Raw genomic sequence first — 8,431 nt, 5'->3', positions numbered from 1 at the left:
GTGTTCTTCCAATTTCTGCTTACAGCCAAGTGATACAGTCCCCCCCACACACACACACACATTCTTTTTTTGTAATACTGTCTTCCATCATGTTCTAACCCAAGTGACTCTACATAGTTTCATTATGTTGTACAGTACAACCCCCTTACCCAACTGGTTGAAATATAATACTTGGCATCTACCAACCCCAAATTCCCCATCCATCCCCTTCTCTCCCTCCTCTCCTCTGCAAACACAAGTCTTTTCTCCATGCCCATGATTTTTTTCTGTTTTGTAGATAGGATCATGTATGCCATATTTTAGATTGCACATATAAGTGATATCAGGTGTTGTTTGTCTTTCTCTTTCTGACTTCACTTAGTATGAATCTCTGGTTCCATCCACGTTGTTTCAAATGGTATTATGTTGTGTATTTATTGCTCAGTAGTATTCCTGTGTGTGTGTGTGTGTGTGTGTGTGTGTGTGTGTGTGTGTGTGTGTACCACATCTTCTTAATCCATTCATTTGTCAGTGGACATTTGGGTTTTTTCCATGTCTTGGCTTTTGTGACTAGTGCTGTGATGAATATGTAGGTGCATGTATCTTTTTGAATGAATGTATATCTTTTCTCTGGATATATGCCCAGGAGTGGGAGTGTTGGAACATTGGGTAGTTCTATACTTAGTTTTCTGAGGAACCTCCATACGTTTCCCATACTGGTTGTACTAATTTACATTCCCACCAACAGTGTAGGAGGACTCCCTGTTCTTCACATCTTTTGTTTTTTGTTGACCTGTTAATGGCCATTCTAACTACTATAAAGTATCATAACATTGTAGTTTTGATTTGCATTTCTCAATTAGTGATGCTGAACACTTTTTCCTATGCCTGCTGGTGATCTGTATGTCCTATCTGGAGAAATGTCATATAGGTATTTGTCCATTTTTTGATTGGGTTGTTTGTTGTTGTTGTTGTTGTTGTTGAGTGTTATGTGTTGCTTGTATATTTTGGAGATAAAACATTTGTCAGGTGACTCTTTTGCAAAGGTTTTCTCCTGCTCTGTGGGTTGTCTTTTCCTTTTTTTAGTGGTGTCCTGTGGTGTGCAAAAGCTTTTGAGTTTAATTAGTACTCATTGGTTTATTTTTGTTTTTATTGTCATTATTCTAGGAGGTGAATCAACCAAGATGTTGTGATTTATGTCAAAGAGAACTCTGCCTCTGTTTTCCTCTAGGAGTTTTATGGTGTCTGGCCTTATAGGTATGTGCTTAATACCTTTTGAGTTTATTTTTGTATAAGGTGTTAGAGAATACTTTCATTGCTCCTGGACTGTTGAGCTGGAGAACATGCACTTCTGGTGGTCTCTCTCCTGACCTGACTGCAGGCAGAAAGGATCCCTATAGATCAGAATGTGTACCAATGGGCCTCCCACAGCTCCCTTGGCATGGAAGGAGCGCCACTGGCATGTGCCCTGCAGGGTCGCTGGCAGGAGCCTTGATGCTTGTGCTTTTTTCCAGGCAGGTAGCCTGTCGCTCCCCCAGGGAAGGTGCACCAGTGGCCCCTTCAGGACTCCACTGGCGTGGAATGGAATGGGCAGCACTAGTGCAGGCCCCCACAGGACCACTGAGCAGAACCGAGGAGGTTGTGCTTTTCCTGCTTGGGCACTTTGCAGCTCCTGCAGGGATCATGCACTGATGGCCCTCTTGGGGCTCTTTGGGCTTGGAATTTGCTCCACCAGAGTGGGAGCCACTTGCGGGAGCAGCAGGGCTTGTATCATCCCCCCTCCCTCACCAGGGTGGTACTCCTCCTGCTCTTGAGTTCTCTGTAGCCCTAAGGGCGAGGCTGCTCCCCATGTGTTGCTAGGCAGCCACTCCTCTCCAGCACCCCCAAACAATGGTGCCTAGTCTCTAATCCTGATGGGGTCACCTCAGTTTACACCCTCCAATGTGGTCCCCCTATACTCAAGTTACTTCAGGCTGTTTCTGCATGGCTGACCCCAGATCTCTTTGTGTCTAACCTCTAAGGCCAGAGTTTTAGTTCCCGACACTTGCACCACTGTACGGTTGCCACTATAGCACTGATGGTTTGTGGATTGTTTCCATTTTAGCTGCTTCACACCAATTGCTCTGTTCTCCTCCAGTACTCTAAAGTTCCTCCTCTGTCCAGGCCAACCTCCTCACTTGTGGTGGAGCCTCCCAGGGTGCAGGAGCTTTTCCTCTTTTCAACGCCCTCCTAGGGGTGACTGTCCTGTCTCCCTTCTCTCCCCTCTCTCTTTTTCTTCTTTCTTTTGTCCTTTATGGTTTCATGAAGGTTTTCTTACCCTATCCTAATCCTGAGATCTTTTGTCAAGTGTTTGGCAACTGTTCTGTGTGAAGAGTTCCACATGTAGATATATTCTCAATGTATTTCCAGGAATCAGTGAGCCACATGTCCTACTCCTCCACCATCCTCCTCCAGACTCTCCTTTTTTTTTCTTTTAGAACCTTGACTATATTTTGCCACTCCCTTCTGGCCTGCAGCTTTTCTGTAGAGAAATAAGCTGAAAGCCTTATGGGGGTTCCCTTGTAATTAATGTTTTGCTTTTCTCTTGCTGCCTTTAGAAGCCTTTATTTATCTTTCACTTTTGCTATTTTAAAAAAGAATATGTCTTGGTGTAGGTCTGTTTGGGTTTGTCATGTTAGGAACCCTGTGTGCCTCATGTGCCTGGATATCTGTTTCCTTTTTTATGTTTGGGAAGATTTTAGGCTTCAAGTACATTTTCAACACTTTTTGTCTTTCCTCAGCTTCTGGGATCCTTGCTATGCTCATTTCAACTTGTTATATATAATCCCTAAAATCACTTGTATTGTTTTCTTCATCTTCTTTTTTTTTTTTTTTTCCCTGTTCATTTGGCTGTCTGTCTGTTGTCATGGTTGGGTGATTTCCCTCATTCCATCTTCGAAGTTACTTATTTGTTCCTTCATGTTATTCATTCTGCTATTCATTGCCTTTATTCTGGTCTTATCATGGCAATGGAGTTTTCTAATTTTTCTTGGTTCCTCCTTATACTTTCTAGTTCCTTTTTACAGTAATCCACATTTCTGTTGCTGGTCTTTCTTAATTGCTTCAGTATTTTCTTTACCTCCTTTTTTGAACTGAATGTGTGTTAGACGGTTTCATTGTTTGCTCCTTAAGGGGCATTCTCTTCTTTTAATTGCGATTGCTGCTTCTGCTTCTTCATTTGACTTATTTTTCTCTTATTCCAGATATGTGGAGATTTTCTTGTCCTTTAGCAAGGCTGATTTCTTCTCTCAGTGTTCAAGAAAAGTACTGTGAGGAGTTCCCATCGTGGCTCAGTGGTTAACGAATCTGACTAGGAACCATGAGGTTGCGGGTTCAATCCCTGGCCTTGCTCAGTGGGTTTAGGATCCAGCTTTGCCCTGAGCTGTTGTGTAGGTTGCAGACATGGCTCAGTTCCCACATTGCTGTGGCTCAGACGTAGGCCTGTGGCTACAGCTCAAATTCTACCCTAGCCTGGGAACTCCATATGCCACGGGAGCAGCCCTCAAAAGGAAAAAAGACAAAAAAAAAAAAAAGTAATGTACTGTGAGAATTGTTCTACACATGGACTTTTTAAAATATATTTTTGGGAGAAGGTGTTGTCCACCTTCTACACCTCTGCCATCTTCTGCTGATCTCCCTTCCTTTCCTCTTTTGGTCTCATCTCTTTTGATTTAATGACTCCCTTTTGTTTAATGTTTGGAATCCTTTTTCTTTCTCTCTTATTTTTTTTTTTTTTTTTGCTTTCTATCTATTATACATTTTTGCTTTGTGATTACCACAAGGTTGCAATATAGTAGTCCACATACATATATGAGTGTTTTTACATTGCTAATCCCTTAAATTTCAAGTGCCCTGCATTTATACTCTTCTCTCGTGATTCCTGTTCTTGATATCATATTTGTGGATGTTTGTATGTTTGTCTGTACCACTGAGAAAATGTCTTAATTTTCTGTTTCATAATTTTCTTGTTTCTACCTGTGGCCTTTTGCACTTAGAGGAGTTCTTCTAGCATTTGTTTTAAAGGTAGGGTGGTGTGTAGATATTTCTTTTAATTTTGTTTATCTGTAAAGTATTTGAATTCTCCATCAAATATGGATGTGTGCCTGGCTGGGTAGTATGTTTTGGTTGTAGGATTTTTTCCCCCTTTCATCAATTTACATATCTTGTGGCACTCCCTTCTGATGTGCAAAATGTCTTCTGAGAAATCAGAGGATAGCCTCATGGGAATTCCTTTGTATGTTATTTATTGATTTTCCTTATTTTTAACGTTTTCTCCGTGTTTAATTTTTCTCCTATTTAATTCCTATGTGTCTCAGCATGTTCCTCCTTTGGTTAATCCTGTATGGGACTCTGCGCTAGCTGGATTTCAATGACCATTTCCTATCCCATGTTAGGCAAGTTGAGCTACTATCTCTTTAAATAATTTCTCAGGCCCTTTCCATCTTCCCCTTCAGAGACCCCTATAATGCAGATGCTCTTATGTTTGACATTGCCCTAGATATCTCTGTGGCTTTCCTCATTTCCTTTCATTCTTTTTCCTTCATTGTGTTTCATGGCACTGATTTCTACCATTCTGTCTTCCAGATCACTGATGGATTCTTCTGTTTAATTTATTCTGCTATTGATTCCTTTCTAGTATTTTTGTTTGTTTGTTTCAGTTATTATATTCTTCAGATCTGTAGTTTTTCTTTAGGCTTTCTAACTTTTTGCGAAAATCTTCTTGTACTTTCATGCTCTGTCCACATGCTCTTTTCTGAGTTCCTGGATCACCTTTAGAATCTTTACTCTGACTCTTGTGTAGATTGCGTATGTCCACTTCACTTAGTTCCTCTGAGGTTTTATCTTGTTCCTTCACCTGGAGTATATTCCTTTGCCATCTTCTTTTGTTTAAACTTCTATTTGTATTTTATGTATGCAGTAGACTTTTTATGTCTCTGACTTTGGAAAAGTGGTCCTCTGTATGGGATGTTCTCTGGGTGCCAGTAGTACACTCCCCTCTCATCACTAAATGGTCAGGGACCATCCGGTCCCATGATAGGTTCTGCCTGTGCTTATGGACCCCGTCCTGTAGACTGCAGTATATTATCTCACTTCTGATGTCTGTGTGTTTGTCGATGAGGCTGGTCTGGAGGCTTGTGAAGGTTTCCTTGTTTAAGGGGCTGTTGCCTGCCCACTGGCTCTATGTTGTGCAGCACATTTTCATGGGACATTACTGGAGGTGACTGTGTGCTTGGATTCCACGTTGCTGTGTCTTTAGTGCAGGCCGGGAGCAGACCTGTGCAAACCACCATGCCATTAGCCATTACACCCCCCATTGTCAAACTACTCCATGTTAAAAAGTCACATGCTTAAAGTATACTAACAACTGTCAATAACTACAAAGAAAGCCTGTTTCTCCACAATCCTCCAAGCTAGTCATTAAGAGCTTAAACTCCAGAATCAGATTTCACAAGTTCAAATACTGGCTCTGTCACTTTTTAACAAAAATTTTTTATTAGAGCTGATTTAGAATGTTCCATCAATTTCTGCTGTACTGTGAGGTAGCTGTATCACATATAGGCTGTATAACTTTAGATAAGTTGCTTAATGAACCTCTTGTGCCTCAGGTTCCTTACCTGTCAAAGAGGATAAGACTGTACCTACTTCAGGCCAGTACTATGAAGTACATATAAAGCACTTGGGACAGGGCAGGCACAAAATACACACTTGATAACTGCTGAACAGTACTGTTCCACTTTTAATATTTCAAAATGTCTAATAAAAACTATACCTGTGATAAGACAGCACAAGTTTCCTAAAACATTTTTTTACATTTGGCTGGAATGATACTAACTCAGCACAGAAATACCAGTAGTATTCATTCTGGTTAGACACATATATGCCGCGTAGACCCCAAATGTAGGCAGAGAACAGAAGCATAGAATTCTGGGCCAGATGGGGTCAGAGTAGTCTTTTAACATAATGATCTCATTTCATGGAAGATCAAGCTTTTACAAACAGGGAGGACTGGACTCAGAGGAAAGCGTCACCAGTGATCTAGCCTTTAGTGTCCAAGCACATGAAGTGAACTCTGCACTAAAAACTCATTTCAATATCCCAAATTTTCTTTTCTTTTTCTTTTCTTTCTTTCTCTCTCTCTTTTTTTTTTTTCACAAAATAGATGGTCACATATGTAGCCATCCAATCCTCCTTCCCCCTGACCTCCAAGTCATATTTCATTTTTTCCTCAGAAGCAAAGGCCAGGATTTTGCTTCCCTCTTCCTGGCTAGTGAGAAGGGAGAAGTGTTAAGATGGAATTCTGATTGACCACAGTACTCGTCTGTGCTCTCCCCTCAGTCTGCCTCACTACAAGAAAGGCTTTGTTGTTTTTGTCATTTTTAGGGCCACTTCCTGAGGCATATGCAGGTTTCCAGGCTAGGGGTCTAATTGGAGCTGTAGCTGCTGGCCTATAACAGAGCCACAGCATCTCGGGATCTGAGCCACTTCTGCAACCTATACCACAGCTCATGGCAATGCTGGATCTTTAACCCACTGAGCATGGCCAGGGATCAAACCCTCAACCTCATGGTTCCTAGTCAGATTCGTTATCCCCTGTGCCATGACAGGAACTCCAAGAAAGGCTTTGTTGTAACAGAAATAATCACAGAACTAAATGGTAACAAAATGGCTCCCTCCATCCTCTTCAAGTCACAAATATTCACCACGAGCTCAGGCCCCCTTTCCTTCTCTGGTGTTCCAGGATTTCACAGTGCATGACAATGTGCCCTCTCCACCCACATCCCTCTTCCCCACCCCAGGATGAAGCTTTGGCGAGGGCACCTGCCTTGTGGACCTTGTCTCCTGTTCTTGGGTGTGTCACTGGTTTCCTGCTCTACTCCTGACCCTACTGGCTCTTTCCTTTCAGAGGGACTCCACAGGAGTCCATGGAATTTAGTCCCATTGAAGGAAACCCCATGTCTTCATCCTTACACCAGGCCTCCTGGTGGCTCTGCACTTTTTTCTCTTTGGTGAAGGCCCTTCTGCTCATGTTGGCGTCTTCCCAGGTTTTGGCAGTTATGTTACTGTGATGTAGAACTTTCAGGTACACTTGGGCACACTGGGTTTTTAAACCTACAATCAGAGCAGCTGAACCGTGCCTGGAGAAATAGTCCATGAACATCCTCCTTCATATTGGTGGCCGCTCCCCTCAAATGGTCTTCAATGCTACCATCATACTAAACATCCCTGGTCCATTCACTCTTCTATTCTACTGACTGTCACATCTCCATCCTTGGGAAAAAAAAAAAAAAAGACTTTGGAAGAAAACTTCCACAGAATCCCACCACTACCTCCACCCACCTGAGCATCTGCCCATAAACATTGTCTGCCCTTATTACTAGTGTTGAAAGAGACTTCAAAAAGATGTCAAATAATGTTTCACATACAACTATAAAATGAATATGTGCCTTTTTTTCCCTTGCTTTTTTAGGGCCACACATGATGCCAGGCTAAGGGCTTCAAATTGGAGCTACAGCTGCTGGTCTATGCCACAGCCATACTGTATCCAAGCCACATCTGTGACCTATACCACAGCTCATGGCAACAACAGATGCTTAACCCGTTGAGTGAGGCCAGAGATTGAACCTCCATCCTCTTGCATAATAGTCAGCTTATTTTTCAGACACACCAGGAACTTCCATATGTGCCAAGGATTTTATTGAACTCATTAAATAATGGAGAAATCAGGAAGGTGTTTGCAGCAGTTCACAGAAGAATTTCAAAGAGCAGACACATACATGGATGATGAGGTATGCCAAAATGAATTTGCTTAATAGATGCCCAACTGGCTTCTGTCATGGGGGAGGGGAATCAGTTGTGCCCCATTGTACAAAATTAATTGCATGTCTATAGAAAATAAGTTTTTATATTCCTACGAATTGTCTGTGACTTAAAAAGTTATAAAATAGCTCAAAGACAAAGTGCAGATAACTTGAAGGCTGTGCTAGTCAAACCACCAGTTACATTTTTTGCTCTTTCCAAGTCTTTTACAATTTTTTCCTGAAAGCATAAATAATCTCTCTGGATTTCTACTCAAAGCCAAGTCCTCTCCTTGAGCACTAACTAGATCCCACCTGAAGACAATGGTTAGCCATTGTTCCTCCTACTAAATCAACAAAGTTTTGCCCTTTCTCATTTTCCCATCAGCAAATACCTTTTTTTTCATTATTATTAAAGTGTAGTTGATTTACAACGGTTCTTCAATTTCTGTTGTACAGCAATGTGATGAAATCACGCAGAGTTCCTTGTGCTGTACAGTAGAGCTCCAATGCCCATCCAGACCAAATGTAACAGTTTGCCTCCCCCAACCTCAAAACCTAACCCTATTTCCCTCACCAGATACAGCCTTATTTTTCTGATGCCTTTGCATCCAAAC

The sequence above is a fragment of the Sus scrofa genome, chromosome 8 (genome assembly GCF_054392235.1).
Source record: "Sus scrofa isolate SSC_HxYL_T2T_F1_AM1 chromosome 8, Sscrofa_HxYL_maternal_Yorkshire_Landrace_v2.0, whole genome shotgun sequence".
NCBI classification, from domain to species: Eukaryota; Metazoa; Chordata; class Mammalia; order Artiodactyla; family Suidae; genus Sus; species Sus scrofa.
The sequence above is the reverse complement of the archived record's forward strand: the minus strand, read 5'-3'. Positions refer to the sequence as shown.